Below are 20,830 nucleotides of genomic sequence, written 5' to 3'. Positions count from 1 at the left end.
GAAGTTTTTTAGAAAAGAAGGCCAGAGGTTGCATTTCCCCATTTTTACCTTCTTGTTCTAACACTGCACCGACATGACTGTCCGATGCGTCAGTGAATAGAATCAGAGGTTTAGTGTGATCCTCGTAGCTTATTGTTGCTGATTCAACTAACATAGCTATTGTGTCATGATAAGCTTTGGTTTGACTGTCTGTAAGTTTAATGATTTTCCTATTGCTCTCTTTAGGTCCCCCTGAAATTTCTGTAAGTGGTGCCATTACTTCAGATAACTTTGGAATCAATTTATGATAATAACTGACCATACCAATAAACCTTTTTAATTCTTTTCGTGTTGTTGGTAATGGTAGTTTTTTTATCGCTTCGACTTTAGATTCCATAACATCAACCCCGTCAACACCTACTGTATGACCTAAAAAGTCTACCTTAGTCTTTGCAAAAGAACATTTTGCTTTATTTAAAAATAAACCGTTTGTTGACAATGTTTCCAAAACCTGTTTTAAATGTGATATGTGACTGTCCGCGGAATCTGAAAACACAAGAATATCATCTAAATATACAAACGTGAAGGCCTTACATGAAAACAAGATACTATCCATAAACTTCTGGAAACGTGTTGGCGCATTCCGCAACCCAAAAGAAGTCACCTTAGGGACAAATACTCCGGAATTAGTTATGATAGCAGCATATTTTTGTGAGTTTGGAAGGAGAGGCAAACTATAGTAAGCCTCTTTAAGATCTAATGTGCTGAAAAAAGAGGTACCTCCCGGAATTCTTTCCGAAAGCATATCTATGCGCGGTAGCGGGTATGAAAATGGACGTGTGTGGGCATTCAAAACTGTGTAATCGACACAAATCACCATCTTTTTTGGGCACTACCGTGATTGGTGATGCACACATGTTGGCATCTCCCTTTACAACCGCTCCTCTCGCAATTAGATCTGAATAGTTTTTATCTACTTTTTGTTGACAAGTAAAATTACATCTCCGCGCCTTAATCATTCGCGGTTTATAGTTGTCAACTATAATCTCTAGAAAGTGGTTGTGTTTTCTCGGAGCAGTGTAATCAGGAGTTTTTGTAAGCTCAGGGTAGTTCATCAGTAGTGTTTCACATTTTGCCTCTAACGTGGTATTATTACTGTATTTAACTTCTCCTGAATTTGTTGACAAAACTACTGGTGTAGGCAAGTTTGCAGCCTTGAACAATTTAGCTGTTTGGTTAGATTGTTGGTGCCACAACTTTAATGCAAATGGGCATATTGTTAATTTGTTGACCATTAAGATGTCCATGCCTAATATTCCATAACTCTGGGATTCTTGTGTAACCCAGAAGTTGTGTTTAACAATATCTAAATTACCTATTTGAAGTTCAACACAAGCGCTTCCTATTGGGTGGATTTCATTGTTGCCAATTCCTTTTATGGATTTACTGAATGGTTTGAAATAGTTGTTAATACCATTTGTGAGATTCTTTGGCAATATTGAAATTTCGCACCCAGAGTCAACCAAAAAAAGTACATTAGTAACATTGTCCTTTACAAATAGTAGACTCTGTGGTAAGGTTTTAGGATCAATTGACGGGGTGTTTGTGATAGCAAATGACCAATTGGTGTTGAAGTTCTGACTTGCCTTAACATCATGACGCATCTCACCTTTAACGTTTGGCTGACAGCTCTGTGATGGCTGATTAGACCGCCATGGTTTGTTAGTGGAACCTACAAAAGTAGGTTCAGTAGGCATAGTAAGAGGTTTTCTGTCCTCTTAATGTCTTGAAGATGGGAGCTCGTTTTTTGTTTGACGTTGTACTGTGATGCCAGCCATTCTGCAAGTATCGGGTGCATCACATTCATAAGTGTTATTACCATATTTTCTGTGATTTTTGCAAAGAAAGTTTGATGGCATAGTGTTGGCATTAATGTTTGTGTCATGATTTTCACGTTGGTTATAAACTTCTCCCGAATACCCCTGGGTACGTTTGTGATCATAATTTCTAAAATATTTTTGTCTTTGTGGAATATTATCTTGCCACCTTTGTTTAGTAGTGTAGCGCTTATTATATTTTAAAACATTAGGTTCATATGTAAAATTTTTAGCTTGTTCACAAACTTTCTGTTCTTCAATGTTGCATATTGATTCAGCCCGTCTTAAGAACTCATTATAACCAAGCCCAAAACATTCTTTAATTTTCTTTTTCAGATTATCTGGGGCATGTACATACATAAAATATTTAATTCTGTCTTCCTCAGCTGCTCTTGCCCATTGTTTGGCTGACAGAAACAAGTTTTGAAATTTTACTGGTCCCGACCATGATGGGCTCACACCTAAGATTCGAGGCAACTTACTGCCTTTGCCTTCTAAAAATTTAAACAAATTGTAGTATGTTCGGTCCTCATCATAAGCTTCAACAAAGTCTATTATGTCAGCACGCGGCCAGATTCTTTGAAGAATTTCAAACTTTTCTGTATCATCAGTGATGCCATAAGTACTACACCTATCCTCAAAAAATCTTAACTCAATAACAGGGTCCCTTATGGCTTCAATCTGGGGAAAAAGTTTGCAGTTCTCTAAAGTCCTTTGTTTCAGACTGATGTTATGTGTAGCCCCTACAGTGTTGGAAGAAGTATATACAGGACTGCTGTCACTATAACTTATCTTACTTTGGAATTTGTTTTGACCTTCATCTAATCTATTATAAATAGAGTTTAATTCCTTTTTTAAGATGGCCTTCTTTTCTAACATTTTAGCTTGGGCTACTAGCTTTGTGAGTTTCTCTATCTCCAAGTCTTCCACTTCTAGTGCACTTTCATAATCTAAAGCCTGCTGCTGCCTATTGGTGCTTACCTTACTTTCATTTTCAATTCTGTAGGGCCCAATTTTATTACAAGTGGTTTGTATCTTATTTTCCTCAAACTCTGACTTATTTAACTGTTGGTTAAAGGATTGGTAGTTCTCACTACTTAAGAGGACGCCATTGTGGGCTACCGATGTTGGTGACCCAACATCTAAAGCCTCAGTTTGGTCAGGGTGACTTACTGTGGGCAGATAGTCAACCTGACCTTTTTGTTCAGACTTTTCCTGCAAGCGGGGTGACCTTCTAACAGGCTTATTTTCAGGACCCGCTGCAGGCAACTTATCATTAATATTCTCTAAGTGGGACATAGTACTATAACTTATTTATAAGTGCTAATTTGTAATTATCAGTGGAAAATATATAAAAAACACTTAAAGCTACTCTAGACTATTTTATATAAATCAGACAGACAGTTTTAAGTGATGACTCTTATATAAAACAAAACAAGAAATAATAGCATATACAAAACTATAAATTACTATGACAAACTTTTTAGAAACTACAATCTATTTAAATTTCTTTAAAAGACTTTAAACAATAAACTAAAAATTAAATAAAACTTTTAGTAAAGAAGAAACTGTAAAAGAATAAATTATTAACTATAAACCTGGCTTAAATATTAAAACAATTAAATACCATTTAAAATATTCACTTTAACACAAAACAATACTTACAATACACAATCACAAATCAATACAAGGTAGTTCCAGCTGCACACCAACTCACCAACTGCTTACAAATACACTGACTGTCATTTTCTGATATTTAGTTGCATCAGAATTAGTTTGAAACACGTCAGATGATTCTCATTGGCTAGTGCAATGAAGCGTGTCAAACTCAAAATATTCTCTGAGCTAAACTTTGAATAATGAATAATGCACGTATTCATTACACAATTTCTCTCTTATTAAAACAGCTTGCTAGCAATGCTAAGTTTGCTGTTTCTCTATGTGGTTGCAGAAATAAAATACTTTCTTAAATGTTTTTAATTTAAATGTCATTTAAGGCATTATTGTGTTTAAAATATAACCAATTAATTAATTTTTGAAAGTTGTTACTACAAAAATAACCTTTAAGTTACTTTTCGAACTTGATGTTTTCAATATACTCTTCTGATAGAACTTTTTTTTTTTGGAAATCTTATTATCAAATATAAAACTAACAGCTTTAATTTTACTATACAGTCTTTAATTAACTTACTTTTTTTTTAATTCTGTTTAACTTAAATTAAACTTATTAGCTGATATTATAAACTTTGTAAAAAGCAATTTTTTTTTTAATGTTTAAAAAGTATAAGTTAGTAGAATAATTTTTATTTTTTAAAATATTTATTATACTTCTTTATACAATTTTCTAATTCAGATTTGCTTCTATTGTAAAATTAATTAGAGCTTCATATGTTAAAAAGCTTTAACTTTACATAAAACTTTTGAAACTTATTTTATATTTATTTTTTTATAGCTTATTTTACAATTCAAAATTGATAAAAGTTAACATCAATAATAAACTTAACATATATCAAAAAGTTGAAAAATTATACATGCTATGGATATGATCAGATATGTTCAACAATAAAATTATGTATAAGGATCATTGTTCGATTTCAATCTTTTCAAATAAAGTCAAACATAGCTTTTTTAGTAATATGTATTTTCACTTATTAAAATTAATGTCTTGGCAATCAAACTTCAATATAAAAGAAATAATCTACTATGTTGTAAGCAAAAACATTTATAGCAATTAATAAAAATAATAATTTCAACATACAAGCATAAAAATTAAATAACTAGAAGAATTTAAGTATACTATAACTATTCTGAGGTTATTTAAATATACTTAAACGAAAAATTCTTACCAAAACAGCCAGAAACTATTTTTAAAATGAAACAGACAAGTTTATCTGAACTTAGCAGCTATAGTTACTTAAATTGCAACTATTATATTTTTATATATCTTTAAATAAAAGAAGAGTTACTATTTCTTAAAGAGCCACACTTTAGTAAAAACACAACTGTAAAAACAAAATTGACATTATTAGTTTGTTATATATACATATATATTACTATATACAGTGTTTCAAGCTACAAAGATCACAAAATAAATTTCTAATTTACTTATAAATAAGTTTGTTTCAAACAACTATTTTAGTAGCATGAAACACAAAACATAGAATAAACTTATAGTGTCGAATTATATGTTTGTAATGTTGACAATAACATGAGTCCAATAACAAAATTTTGAAATAAATTTATAACAGCACAGAACAATTTTAATGAACTAGTATCTTATGCTGCACCAAAATAAACTCAACGGTAAAGTATTTTCTTCAAAATACTTATATGTAAAGAACATAAAACCAAGTACTTGAAAAATTTTATTAATAACTAACACAAATGTAATTCATTAAAAGTCTTCTGTTAAATGAAACTTTCAGTTTTCGATTGTTTAATTTACTAACTTACGGATAGAACAACAATTTAATTATTACATTCGGTAACAAAAAACATTTATAAGTTTTAATAAAACTATTTAATATTCTTGACAACTTAATTAAACTTATATTTCTAAACACAACAAAATCATACCTAGTACGTTGTAAGCAGGTTCCTGTTGAGAACACACGAATCTTCTGTTCTTGAAGTGGTTGGTGATGCTAGGTGTTCTACTGTGCAACTTGCTAATATGAGGAGGCTGGCGCCTACTGTGGAGTTTCATGTGCGGACTAACTTGCCTGCTGTGGAGTTTCATGTGCGGACTAACTTGCCTGATGTGGAGTTTCATGTGGGGACTAACTTGCCTACTGTGGAGTTTCATGTGCGGACTAACTTGCCTGCTGTGAAGTTTCATGTGCGGACTAACTTGCCTGCTGTGAAGTTTCATGTGCGGACTCACTTGCCTGCTGTGGAGTTTCATGTGCGGACTAACTTGCCTGCTGTGAAGTTTCATGTGCGGACTCACTTGCATGCTGTGGAGTTTCATGTGCGGACTCACTTGCCTGCTGTGAAGTTTCATGTGCGGACTAACTTGCCTGCTGTGGAGTTTCATGTGCGAACTAACTTGCCTGCTGTGGAGTTTCATGTGGGGACTCACTTGCCTGCTGTGGAGTTTCATGTGCGGACTAACTTGCCTGATGTGAAGCTTCATGTGCGGACTAACTTGCCTACTGTGGAGTTTCATGTGCGGACTAACTTGCCTGATGTGAAGCTTCATGTGGGGACTAACTTGCCTACTGTGGAGTTTCATGTGAGGACTAACTTGCCTACTGTGAAGTTTCATGTGCGGACTAACTTACCTGCTGTGAAGCTTCATGTGCGGACTAACTTGCCTACTGTGGAGTTTCATGTGCGGACTAACTTGCCTGATGTGAAGCTTCATGTGGGGACTAACTTGCCTACTGTGGAGTTTCATGTGAGGACTAACTTGCCTACTGTGAAGTTTCATGTGCGGACTAACTTACCTGCTGTGGAGTTTCATGTGCGGACTCACTTGCCTGCTGTGAAGTTTCATGTGCGGACTAACTTGCCTGCTGTGGAGTTTCATAAGCGGACTAACTTGCCTGCTGTGGAGTTTCATGTGCGGACTCACTTGCCTGCTGTGAAGTTTCATGTGTGGACTAACTTGCCTGCTGTGGAGTTTCATGTGCGGACTAACTTGCCTGCTGTGGAGTTTCATGTGCGGACTAACTTGCCTGCTGTGAAGTTTCATGTGAAGACTAACTTGCCTGCTGTGAAGTTTCATGTGTGGACTAACTTGCCTGCTGTGAAGTTTCATGTGTGGACTCACTTGCCTACTGTGGAGTTTCATATGTGGACTAACTTGCCTACTGTGGAGTTTCATGTGAGGACTAACTTGCCTGCTGTGAAGTTTCATGTGCGGACTAACTTGCCTGCTGTGGAGTTTCATGTGCGGACTAACTTGCCTACTGTGGAGTTTCATGTGCTGACTCACTTGCCTACTGTGAAGTTTCATGTGCGGACTAACTTGCCTGCTGTGGAGTTTCATGTGCGGACTCACTTGCCTGCTGTGAAGTTTCATGTGAGGACTCACTTGCCTGCTGTGAAGTTTCATGTGCGGACTAACTTGCCTACTGTGAAGTTTCATGTGCGGACTAACTTGCCTGCTGTGAAGTTTCATGTGCGGACTAACTTGCCTACTGTGAAGTTTCATGTGCGGACTAACTTGCCTACTGTGAAGTTTCATGTGCGGACTAACTTGCCTGCTGTGAAGTTTCATGTGCGGACTAACTTGCCTACTGTGAAGTTTCATGTGCGGACTAACTTGCCTACTGTGAAGTTTCATGTGAAGACTAACTTGCCTGCTGTGGAGTTTCATGTGCGGACTAACTTGCCTACTGTGGAGTTTCATGTGCGGACTAACTTGCCTGCTGTGAAGTTTCATGTGAGGACTAACTTGCCTGCTGTGGAGTTTCATGTGAGGACTCACTTGCCTGCTGTGAAGTTTCATGTGTGGACTAACTTGCCTGCTGTGAAGTTTCATGTGGGGACTAACTTGCCTGCTGTGGAGTTTCATGTGCGGACTAACTTGCCTGCTGTGAAGTTTAATGTGCGGACTAACTTGCCTGCTGTGAAGTTTCATGTGCGGACTAACTTGCCTGCTGTGAAGTTTCATGTGGGGACTAACTTGCCTGCTGTGGAGTTTCATGTGCGGACTAACTTGCCTGCTGTGAAGTTTAATGTGCGGACTAACTTGCCTGCTGTGAAGTTTCATGTGCGGACTAACTTGCCTGCTGTGAAGTTTCATGTGCGGACTCACTTGCCTGCTGTGGAGTTTCATGTGCGGACTAACTTGCCTGCTGTGAAGTTTCATGTGTGGACTAACTTGCCTGCTGTGGAGTTTCATGTGCGGACTCACTTGCCTGCTGTGGAGTTTCATGTGCGGACTAACTTGCCTACTGTGGAGTTTCATGTGCGGACTAACTTGCCTGCTGTGAAGTTTCATGTGAGGACTAACTTGCCTGCTGTGGAGTTTCATGTGCGGACTAACTTGCCTGCTGTGGAGTTTCATGTGAGGACTAACTTGCCTGCTGTGAAGTTTCATGTGTGGACTAACTTGCCTGCTGTGGAGTTTCATGTGAGGACTAACTTGCCTGCTGTGAAGTTTCATGTGAGGACTAACTTGCCTACTGTGAAGTTTCATGTGCGGACTCACTTGCCTGCTGTGGAGTTTCATGTGCGGACTAACTTGCCTGCTGTGGAGTTTCATGTGAGGACTAACTTGCCTGCTGTGGAGTTTCATGTGCGGACTAACTTGCCTGCTGTGGAGTTTCATGTGAGGACTAACTTGCCTGCTGTGAAGTTTCATGTGTGGACTAACTTGCCTGCTGTGGAGTTTCATGTGAGGACTAACTTGCCTGCTGTGAAGTTTCATGTGAGGACTAACTTGCCTGCTGTGGAGTTTCATGTGCGGACTCACTTGCCTGCTGTGAAGTTTCATGTGCGGACTCACTTGCCTGCTGTGGAGTTTCATGTGCGGACTAACTTGCCTGCTGTGGAGTTTCATGTGAGGACTAACTTGCCTGCTGTGAAGTTTCATGTGAGGACTAACTTGCCTGCTGTGGAGTTTCATGTGCGGACTAACTTGCCTGCTGTGGAGTTTCATGTGAGGACTAACTTGCCTGCTGTGAAGTTTCATGTGTGGACTAACTTGCCTGCTGTGGAGTTTCATGTGAGGACTAACTTGCCTGCTGTGAAGTTTCATGTGAGGACTAACTTGCCTACTGTGAAGTTTCATGTGCGGACTAACTTGCCTGCTGTGAAGTTTCATATGCGGACTCACTTGCCTACTGTGGAGTTTCATGTGCGGACTCACTTGCCTACTGTGGAGTTTCATGTGCGGACTCACTTGCCTGCTGTGGAGTTTCATGTGCGGACTCACTTGCCTGCTGTGGAGTTTCATGTGCGGACTAACTTGCCTACTGTGAAGTTTCATGTGCGGACTCACTTGCCTACTGTGGAGTTTCATGTGCTGACTCACTTGCCTGCTGTGGAGTTTCATGTGCGGACTAACTTGCCTGCTGTGGAGTTTCATGTGAGGACTAACTTGCCTACTGTGAAGTTTCATGTGTGGACTAACTTGCCTGCTGTGGAGTTTCATGTGTGGACTAACTTGCCTGCTGTGAAGTTTCATGTGTGGACTCACTTGCCTGCTGTGGAGTTTCATGTGCGGACTCACTTGCCTGCTGTGGAGTTTCATGTGAGGACTAACTTGCCTGCTGTGAAGTTTCATGTGCGGACTAACTTGCCTGCTGTGGAGTTTCATGTGAGGGCTCACTTGCCTGCTGTGAAGTTTCATGTTTGGACTAACTTGCCTGCTGTGGAGTTTCATGTGCGGACTCACTTGCCTGCTGTGAAGTTTCATGTGCGTACTAACTTGCCTGCTGTGAAGCTTCATGTGCGGACTAACTTGCCTACTGTGGAGTTTCATGAGCGGACTAACTTGCCTGCTGTGGAGTTTCATGTGAGGACTCACTTGCCTGCTGTGAAGTTTCATGTGCGGACTAACTTGCCTGCTGTGGAGTTTCATGTGCGGACTAACTTGCCTGCTGTGGAGTTTCATGTGGGGACTCACTTGCCTGCTGTGGAGTTTCATGTGCGGACTAACTTGCCTGATGTGAAGCTTCATGTGCGGACTAACTTGCCTGCTGTGAAGTTTCATGTGTGGACTCACTTGCCTGCTGTGAAGTTTAATGTGCGGACTAACTTGCCTGCTGTGAAGTTTCATGTGCGGACTAACTTGCCTGCTGTGGAGTTTCATGTGCGGACTAACTTGCCTGCTGTGAAGTTTCATGTGCGGACTAACTTGCCTGCTGTGGAGTTTCATGTGCGGACTAACTTGCCTGCTGTGGAGTTTCATGTGCGGACTAACTTGCCTGCTGTGGAGCTTCATGTGCGGACTAACTTGCCTGCTGTGGAGTTTCATGTGCGGACTAACTTGCCTGCTGTGAAGTTTCATGTGTGGACTAACTTGCCTGCTGTGGAGTTTCATGTGCGGACTAACTTGCCTGCTGTGAAGTTTCATGTGTGGACTAACTTGCCTGCTGTGGAGTTTCATGTGCGGACTCACTTGCCTGCTGTGGAGTTTCATGTGCGGACTCACTTGCCTGCTGTGAAGTTTCATGTGCGGACTAACTTGCCTACTGTGGAGTTTCATGTGCGGACTAACTTGCCTACTGTGGAGTTTCATGTGCGGACTAACTTGCCTGCTGTGGAGTTTCATGTGCGGACTAACTTGCCTGCTGTGGAGTTTCATGTGCGGACTAACTTGCCTGCTGTGAAGTTTCATGTGCGGACTAACTTGCCTGCTGTGGAGTTTCATGTGCGGACTCACTTGCCTGCTGTGGAGTTTGTTCCTCATCTTCAGCTTTTGAAGTTCATCTTAAGTTTTTGAAGTTCCCTGTTCTTCTCACCCACTGATGCCAGTAACTGCATGAACGAAACAGTTAAATATCATATACAAAAAACGAAAATAAACAGGCTATGAAACGTATGTATCATACATAAAAGTAATTATTATAAAAATATTATTGTGTAATTGAAATAAGTGAAAACAATTTTATTTTCACTCACCTTTTGTCAGTAACTGTTTGGTGGGAATTGTTGTCAATTAAGCTTTTTTAAATAATATATAACAGTAGTTTTCAACCTTAAAAAAATTCTTTGAATTGTGTAGACCAAAAATTTTTTTTGAGACTTAATTTAGTTTATTTTTTCTTTAATACTTATAGTTGGATGTGTTAAAAACAATTAATACTTCATATATACGGATGATTTATATGTATAAGACAAACTTTGTTTATATTTTAGATTTTTTAACCAATAAATTATTTTACGATTATTTAAAATATAATCATATTTGAAACTTAATTCAAATTAAAATAAATGTTAATAAAATTGATACTTTGAAATTCAAAAAACTTAACATAAACATTTAACACATGATTAAGTGATTTCTCATCATAATTTTAGTTTTAATGCCTTTTAACATTATCTACTAAAATTGTTATTTTGTTTGATTTTTATTAAACACTAACCTCACTGTGGCTAGTTTTAACTAGTGATGTACCGGACCCACAATTTCGGGTCCGGCCGGACCCGGATCCGGACTTTTTTTTCAAATTAGAATCCGGCCGGAACCGGATCCGGACTTTTTTTTCAAATTAAAATCCGGCCAGATCCGGATATCAGACAAAATGGCAATATCCGGCCGGACCCGGACCCGGATAGTGAGTCCAATACATCACTAGTATAAACTAGCCTGAGTCAGAATGAGATTTTTAAAACTAAAAAAAAAACTTTAATCTAATAATAATTAGAACAGCTAGCCACAAGGTTTACAAATTTAGGTGTTATTTACAATTAAAAATCTGAAATCAAGTTCTTGAACAAAATACACTAGAAAACTACAAACTATTGAAAACTGGATCAGCTCAAACTCATTCAAAATCTAAAAGAAAATTAGCCTGAGTTTTTATAAAAAACTAAACTAGCCTGAGGCAGTCCAAGATTTCTAAAATTCCCAAAAATTTTCAAACTAGCAGGGTTGCCTCTGTTTAAGTCAATAAAACTAGCTAGAGTGAATATAAACAAGCCTGAGTCAGAATGAGGTTATTAAAAACTGAAAAAACTACTTTAATCTTGTAATCAGTAGAACAGCTAGCAAGGGTTGACAATTTGGTAGTAAAGTTGTGTACTGATTGTGGTACACTTAACCTATTAGTACTACCCATCATAGTTAAATCCTACCTTATTTAATTAATATCTAACAAATTCTAAATTCTAACTGAGATTACTTTCTATAATCAGACACGACAGTTTTGAGTGATGAATCTTTTATATAAAACACAACAAGAAATACTAGCATATACAAAACTATTAATTACTTTGGTAACACTTTAAAAACTGGAAGCTATTTAAATCTATATCAAAAGACTTAAAACAATAAACTAAAAATTAAATAAAACTTTTAGTAAACAAGAAACTGTTAAATTTTTAATAAACTATTAAACTATAAACCTGGCTTAAATATTTAAACAATTAAACACCAGTTGAAATATTCACTTTTAAAACAAAACACTACTTACAATAAACATTCACAAAAAAGTTCAAGATATTTTGTTGCTTCAAGCTGCACACCAAATTAACTAACTGCTTACATATAAACTGCCTGTCATGTTCTGATGTTTTGTTGCATCAGTATTTAGTTTGAAACATTTTGTCATATGATTCTCATCGGCTCTTAAATTCAACCGTATTAACTCTAAATATTCTTTAAGCTCAACTTTAAACAATAAATAATGCAAGTATTTATTCCAAAGTTTTCAATTTAACAACATATGTAATGAGTTGCATTTCTGAAATGTTTATTTCATAGTTTAAATGTAAACAAATGTAAATTAGTCACATGTACAAAATGAGCCAATCACGGTAGATGTTTCATTTTAGCTGACGAAAATGACTCTTATTAATTTACACATGGTTTGTTTTTGGAAAAATACTTTTCAATATGCTCTTTTTTACTAACTAGATCCGGGTCCGGCCGGATCTCTGTTAGGATCCGGCCGGACCCGGATCCGGACTTTTTTTTCAAATTAGAATCCGGCCGGAACCGGATCCGGACTTTTTTTTCAAATTAAAATCCAGCCGGAACCGGATCCAGACTTTTTTTTCAAATTAGAATCCGGCCGGACCCGGACCCGGATAGTGAGTCCGGTACATCACTAGTTTTAACAGACTTGAGTTCTTTCGATTGATCAGTGAGTTTTTGTGACAAAGAAATATTTTCATCTTTCAAGCTTGTAAAAGCGTGAGCGTACTTCTTTTCTATTTGATCTATTTTTTCCTTGTAACTTTCTATGATGTGGTCCTAAAAAAATGTAAATTGTGCAAGACATTTAATTCAAGAGACTTTTTAAATTTATTGAAATTAAATTTAATATTATGAATGTATAATATTATGTACCTCTACAGCATAACCTATTATAAAAATTAGTCAACAGTAAAAAATTTATAATGGTTATAAAAAATATGAAATACCAATTAATCTTTATAATATTTAAAATCACATATATGAGACTAATTAGCTAAAACTTCATTTTGTAAATTATTGAAACTAATAACTCATTTAAAATTTTTTTAATTTTATGAATAATCACATAAATAAATAAAAAAATTAAATAAAACAACAAATAAAATACAAGTTTTAAAACTAGGTTCATTCAAATAAATTTTATACTTATTCAAAATACTAAAACTAACATGTTGTATTGAAAGTGTAATTTTAACAACAAACCTTATACAGGGAGTCTTGGGTGGTCTGGAATATCCAAAAGTTCATGGCCCTGGTACAAATGTCCATGATAACATCTGGTTTGTGGCCCACCAACAACATGGTCTTGTACCCTTCACTTGGGTTGAGGTTGACCCTGAAAAACTCGTATTCCTCCCCCTTCATTACGTAGCCTCACACTGGACACTTGTGCTGTTGTACTGTTTGATTGTAAAAATTATATTTAAAATAAAAAGTTTCATGTGCGGACTAACTTGCCTGCTGTGGAGTTTCATGTGCGGACTCACTTGCCTGCTGTGGAGTTTCATGTGAGGACTCACTTGCCTACTGTGAAGTTTCATGTGCGGACTTACTTGCCTGCTGTGAAGTTTCATGTGCGGACTAACTTGCCTGCTGTGGAGTTTCATGTGCGGACTAACTTGCCTGCTGTGAAGTTTCATGTGCGGACTAACTTGCCTACTGTGGAGTTTCATGTGAGGACTCACTTGCCTGCTGTGAAGTTTCATGTGCGGACTAACTTGCCTGCTGTGAAGTTTCATGTGCGGACTAACTTGCCTGCTGTGGAGTTTCATGTGCGGACTAACTTGCCTGCTGTGAAGTTTCATGTGCGGACTAACTTGCCTGCTGTGAAGTTTCATGTGCGGACTCACTTGCCTGCTGTGAAGTTTCATGTGCGGACTAACTTGCCTGCTGTGAAGTTTCATGTGCGGACTAACTTGCCTGCTGTGGAGTTTCATGTGCGGACTAACTTGCCTGCTGTGAAGTTTCATGTGCGGACTAACTTGCCTGCTGTAAAGTTTCATGTGTGGACTCACTTGCCTGCTGTGGAGTTTCATGTGCGGACTAACTTGCCTGCTGTGGAGTTTCATGTGGGGACTCACTTGCCTGCTGTGGAGTTTTATGTGCGGACTAACTTGCCTGCTGTGAAGTTTCATGTGCGGACTAACTTGCCTGCTGTGAAGTTTCATGTGCGGACTAACTTGCCTGCTGTGAAGTTTCATGTGCGGACTAACTTGCCTGCTGTGGAGTTTCATGTGCGGACTCACTTGCCTGCTGTGAAGCTTCATGTGCGGACTAACTTGCCTGCTGTGGAGTTTCATGTGTGGACTCACTTGCCTGCTGTGGAGTTTCATGTGCGGACTAACTTGCCTGCTGTGGAGTTTCATGTGGGGACTCACTTGCCTGCTGTGGAGTTTCATGTGCGGACTAACTTGCCTGTTGTGGAGTTTCATGTACGGACTAACTTGCCTACTGTGAATTTTCATGTGCGGACTAACTTGCCTGCTGTGGAGTTTCATGTGCGGACTAACTTGCCTGCTGTGAAGTTTCATGTGCGGACTAACTTGCCTGCTGTGAAGTTTCATGTGAGGACTAACTTGCCTGCTGTGAAGTTTCATGTGCGGACTAACTTGCCTGCTGTGAAGTTTCATGTGCGGACTAACTTGCCTGCTGTGAAGTTTCATGTGCGGACTAACTTGCCTGCTGTGGAGCTTCATGTGCGGACTAACTTGCCTGCTGTGGAGTTTCATGTGCGGACTAACTTGCCTGCTGTGGAGTTTCATGTGCGGACTCACTTACCTGCTGTGAAGCTTCATGTGCGGACTAACTTGCCTGCTGTGGAGTTTCATGTGCGGACTAACTTGCCTGCTGTGGAGTTTCATGTGCGGACTAACTTGCCTGCTGTGAATTTTCATGTGCGGACTAACTTGCCTGCTGTGGAGTTTCATGTGCGGACTAACTTGCCTGCTGTGAAGTTTCATGTGCGGACTAACTTGCCTGCTGTGAAGTTTCATGTTCGGACTAACTTGCCTGCTGTGGAGTTTCATGTGCGGACTCACTTGCCTGCTGTGAAGTTTCATGTGCGGACTAACTTGCCTGCTGTGAAGTTTCATGTTTGGACTAACTTGCCTACTGTGAAGTTTCATGTGCGGACTAACTTGCCTGCTGTGGAGTTTCATGTGCGGACTCACTTGCCTGCTGTGAAGTTTCATGTGCGGACTCACTTGCCTGCTGTGGAGTTTCATGTGCGGACTAAGTTGCCTGCTGTGGAGTTTCATGTGCGGACTAACTTGCCTACTGTGGAGTTTCATGTGCGGACTAACTTGTCTGCTGTGGAGTTTCATGTGCGGACTAACTTGCCTGCTGTGGAGTTTCATGTGCGGACTAACTTGCCTACTGTGGAGTTTCATGTGCGGACTAACTTGCCTGCTGTGAAGTTTCATGTTCGGACTAACTTGCCTGCTGTGGAGTTTCATGTGCGGACTAACTTGCCTGCTGTGGAGCTTCATGTGGGGACTCACTTGCCTGCTGTGAAGTTTCATGTGCGGACTAACTTGCCTGTTGTGAAGTTTCATGTGCGGACTAACTTGCCTGCTGTGAAGTTTCATGTGCGGACTAACTTGCCTGCTGTGAAGTTTCATGTGCGGACTCACTTGCCTACTGTGGAGTTTCATGTGAGGACTAACTTGCCTGCTGTGGAGTTTCATGTAAGGACTAACTTGCCTACTGTGAAGCTTCATGTGAGGACTCACTTGCCTACTGTGGAGTTTCATGTGCGGACTAACTTGCCTGCTGTGAAGTTTCATGTGGGGACTAACTTGCCTGCTGTGGAGCTTCATGTGAGGATTCACTTGCCTGCTGTGGAGTTTCATGTGCGGACTAACTTGCCTGCTGTGAAGTTTCATGTGCGGACTCACTTGCCTGCTGTGGAGTTTCATGTGTGGACTAACTTGCCTGCTGTGGAGTTTCATGTGCGGACTAACTTGCCTGCTGTGAAGCTTCATGTGCGGACTAACTTGCCTGCTGTGAAGTTTCATGTGAGGACTAACTTGCCTGCTGTGGAGTTTCATGTGCGGACTAACTTGCCTGCTGTGAAGTTTCATGTGCGGACTAACTTGCCTGCTGTGAAGTTTCATGTGCGGGCTAACTTGCCTGCTGTGGAGTTTCATGTGAGGACTCACTTGCCTGCTGTGGAGTTTCATGTGCGGACTCACTTGCCTACTGTGAAGTTTCATGTGCGGACTCACTTGCCTGCTGTGAAGTTTCATGTGCGGACTAACTTGCCTGCTGTGAAGTTTCATGTTCGGACTAACTTGCCTGCTGTGAAGTTTCATGTGCGGACTAACTTGCCTGCTGTGAAGTTTCATGTGCGGACTAACTTGCCTGCTGTGGAGCTTCATGTGCGGACTAACTTGCCTGCTGTGGAGTTTCATGTGCGGACTAACTTGCCTGCTGTGGAGTTTCATGTGCGGACTCACTTGCCTGCTGTGAATTTTCATGTGCGGACTAACTTGCCTGCTGTGGAGTTTCATGTGCGGACTAACTTGCCTGCTGTGAAGTTTCATGTGCGGACTAACTTGCCTGCTGTGAAGTTTCATGTTCGGACTAACTTGCCTGCTGTGGAGTTTCATGTGCGGACTCACTTGCCTGCTGTGAAGTTTCATGTGCGGACTAACTTGCCTGCTGTGAAGTTTCATGTTTGGACTAACTTGCCTACTGTGAAGTTTCATGTGCGGACTAACTTGCCTGCTGTGGAGTTTCATGTGCGGACTCACTTGCCTGCTGTGAAGTTTCATGTGCGGACTCACTTGCCTACTGTGGAGTTTCATGTAAGGACTAACTTGCCTACTGTGGAGTTTCATGTGCGGACTAACTTGCCTGCTGTGAAGTTTCATGTGCGGACTCACTTGCCTGCTGTGGAGTTTCATGTGCGGACTAAGTTGCCTGCTGTGGAGTTTCATGTTCGGACTAACTTGCCTGCTGTGAAGTTTCATGTGCGGACTAACTTGCCTGCTGTGAAGTTTCATGTGCGGACTAACTTGCCTGCTGTGAAGTTTCATGTTCGGACTAACTTGCCTGCTGTGGAGTTTCATGTGCGGACTAACTTGCCTACTGTGGAGTTTCATGTGGGGACTCACTTGCCTGCTGTGAAGTTTCATGTTCGGACTAACTTGCCTGCTGTGAAGTTTCATGTGAGGACTCACTTGCCTGCTGTGGAGTTTCATGTGCGGACTAACTTGCCTGCTGTGGAGTTTCATGTGAGGACTCACTTGCCTGCTGTGAAGTTTCATGTGAGGACTCACTTGCCTGCTGTGGAGTTTCATGTGCGGACTAACTTGCCTGCTGTGGAGTTTCATGTGCGGACTAACTTGCCTGCTGTGGAGTTTCATGTGCGGACTAACTTGCCTGCTGTGGAGTTTCATGTGCGGACTAACTTGCCTACTGTGGAGCTTCATGTGCGGACTCACTTGCCTGCTGTGGAGTTTCATGTGCGGACTCACTTGCCTGCTGTGGAGTTTCATGTGCGGACTAACTTGCCTGCTGTGGAGTTTCATGTTCGGACTAACTTGCCTACTGTGAAGTTTCATGTGCGGACTAACTTGCCTGCTGTGAAGTTTCATGTGCGGACTAACTTGCCTGCTGTGGAGTTTCATGTTCGGACTAACTTGCCTGCTGTGAAGTTTCATGTGCGGACTAACTTGCCTGCTGTGAAGTTTCATGTGCGGACTAACTTGCCTGCTGTGAAGTTTCATGTTCGGACTAACTTGCCTGCTGTGGAGTTTCATGTGCGGACTAACTTGCCTGCTGTGGAGTTTCATGTGCGGACTCACTTGCCTACTGTGGAGTTTCATGTGAGGACTCACTTGCCTACTGTGAAGTTTCATGTGCGGACTCACTTGCCTACTGTGGAGTTTCATGTGCGGACTAACTTGCCTGCTGTGGAGTTTCATGTGAGGACTAACTTGCCTGCTGTGGAGTTTCATGTGAGGACTCACTTGCCTGCTGTGGAGTTTCATGTGAGGACTAACTTGCCTGCTGTGAAGTTTCATGTGAGGACTCACTTGCCTGCTGTGAAGTTTCATGTGAGGACTCACTTGCCTACTGTGGAGTTTCATGTGAGGACTAACTTGCCTGCTGTGGAGTTTCATGTGAGGACTCACTTGCCTGCTGTGGAGCTTCATGTGTGGACTAACTTGCCTGCTGTGGAGCTTCATGTGAGGACTAACTTGCCTGCTGTGGAGCTTCATGTGAGGACTCACTTGCCTGCTGTGGAGTTTGTTCCTCATCTTCTGCGTTGTGAAGTTCATCTTCAGCTTTTGAAGTTCCCTGTTCTTCTCACCCACTGATGCCAGTAACTGCATGAATGAAACAGTAAATATCATAAACAAAAAACGAAAATAAACAGGCTTTGAAACGTATATATCATACATAAAAGTAGTTATTATAAAAATATTATTGTGTAATTGAAATAAGTGAAAACAATTTTATTTTCACTCACCTTTTGCCAGTAACTGTTTGGTGGGAATTGTTGTCAATTAAGCTTTTTTAAATAATATATAACAGTAGTTTTCAACCTTAAAAAAATTCTTTGAATTGTGTAGACCAAAAATTTTTTTTGAGACTTGATTTAGTTTATTTTTTCTTTAATACTTATAGTTGGATGTGTTAAAAACAATTAATACTTCATATATACGGATGATTTATATGTTTAAGACAAACTTTGTTTATATTTTAGATTTTTTAACCAATTAATTATTTTATCATTATTTAAAATATAATCATATTTGAAACTTAATTCAAATTAAAATAAATATTAATAAAATTGATACTCTGAAATTCAAAAAATTTAACATAAACATTTAACACATGATTAAGTGATTTTTCATTAAATTTTATTTAATTAAATTATTAATTAATATTAATTTATATATTTTTAAAACAACAAACCTTATACAGTGAGTCTTGGGTGGTCTGAAATATCCAAAAGTTCATGGCCCTGGTACAAATGTCCATGATAACATCTGGTTTGTGGCCCACCAAGGACATGGTCTTGTACCCTTCACTTGGGTTGAGGTTGACACGGACAAACTCGTATTCCTCCCCCTTCATTATGTGGCCACACACTGGACACTTGTGCTGTTGTACTGTTTGATTGTAAAAATTATAGTTAAATACTTTATATATGTGGTACAAAACTATACACTACAACTATGTGCTGTTGTACAGTTAAGTTATGAGAAATTTCATAAAAATGTAGGTTTCAATAATTAAATAGGTAATCGAACACTAGAAAAAGCAACATGTGTGTAGTATAAAAGTATTACGATTAAAATAAGATGTAACAAAAGCAAGCTTACAATGAATATAAGATTTTTTTTAATATATAAGGTATATTAAAACTTACAAAGCTAGTTTAAAATATTTGGTGGTGGAAATAAAGCCAAATACAAAAATTTTAAATTACTTGGTGATAAGATTATACTTCTAAAAACAAAAGACATCAGATTTAGGCAAATATTTGTATAGCTAAGTATGCAGGTAAATAACTAGACAAAATTAAGGTACTTCAAAACAATGTAAAACAACAGTGTTTTGCATATCTTTTTTACTGTCATGCTTTAGCCAAAATTAAACAAATAGTTTTTCAATATGTAATACTTATTTTTAAAGGGTAGGCTTTTCACCAACAAAAAGTTATAATACTTTTTTTAAATAAGCTTTATACAGAACATTTAGATGAAAAACCAATTCTTAATCTAAAATATAGATTCCAAACACTAAAATTGTTGAAGTAACATTAGATTTATTTAATTTAAAAACAGTTTGATTATCAACTAAGAATATACCCAACTTTAAAATAGTTCACCTTAAAAATGTGTATACAATGGAGAGCACAAAGCCATCAAAAATATAGCTTTTCTAAAACAAAACCTAAACAAAAAATACTACCAAATTAAAAATCATTCAAAAAAAGCGCAATTTAATTCATGCTGCAAAGCACACATGTGTAGTAAGTAGTAGCAATTCTATTTTCTCACCTAAAAACTTGTTGCCATGCTCATTGCAGAAAATGTGTGAGCAGCAAGTCACCCAAGCATGACCGCTTGACAGCGGCTTGCCACACTCTCTCAAATTGCACTTCAGTTCGCAGTCCATTTTTAAAAGTTAATTTTTTATTTGCTAGTTCTGTGAAGTGGCAAAATATTAACAGTTGCACTTAACAAAATTATGGTTTACAATGAAGTTTTTATTTAAACAACATTTTGAGTTTTTTAACTATTTATATATATTAACTATTTATATAAAAACATTTAAATTTTGCTATGTTTTTAATTAAATAAATACACTGTATATCCATTTATAAGTAAGCATTTGATTTTTCAACAGCTAAACTTGTGTAATTCTAAACAAACAAAATAAGCAGTCTTTGCAAATTTGTAAATATTTGTCATTAAAATTGTTTATTAAATTGATTTTACATGATAATTTCACTAATATATGCTTAAAAATGCTAACATATATAATTTATTAATTAGATGTTGGAGTGTTTAAAACTTAAAAGCTGTTAAGTTTACAGTTAAATTAAGTATTTTAATATTTTTTATGTATTTCAACTTGTAATTAATTTTAAAACAATGCACTTCATAAATTTAAGTTTAAATAATTATAAATTTTTCTATAAAAATAAAGTAAAAACTTTAAAGGTACAAAATACAATTTTTAAAGTTTAAACTTGTTAAAGGTACTACTAAAAACACTAGAAAAGTACATAAAAAATGTGTCAGAAGTGGGATTCGAACCCACGCCCACAATTGTGGACCAGAACACTCGGCATTGCATGGCAATGAAGCATTATTACGCTTGAGTCTGGCGCCTTAGACCACTCGGCCATCCTGAC

General features: G+C 38.6%; 1 non-coding gene across 1 annotated transcript; it reads right to left on the bottom strand.

The window, feature by feature from the left end:
• Positions 1 to 20,711: 20,711 nt before the first annotated feature.
• Positions 20,712 to 20,830, bottom strand: Trnal-caa (transfer RNA leucine (anticodon CAA)). Its single transcript has 2 exons — positions 20,793 to 20,830; positions 20,712 to 20,757 (listed from the first exon to the last, which is right to left on the bottom strand). It is a non-coding gene; the product is annotated as a tRNA-Leu (tRNA).

This window comes from Thalia democratica, chromosome 6, assembly GCF_965202585.1.
Source record: "Thalia democratica chromosome 6, ktThaDemo2.hap1.1, whole genome shotgun sequence".
NCBI lineage: Eukaryota > Metazoa > Chordata > Thaliacea > Salpida > Salpidae > Thalia > Thalia democratica.
This window is presented reverse-complemented; position numbering and strand designations above follow the sequence as displayed.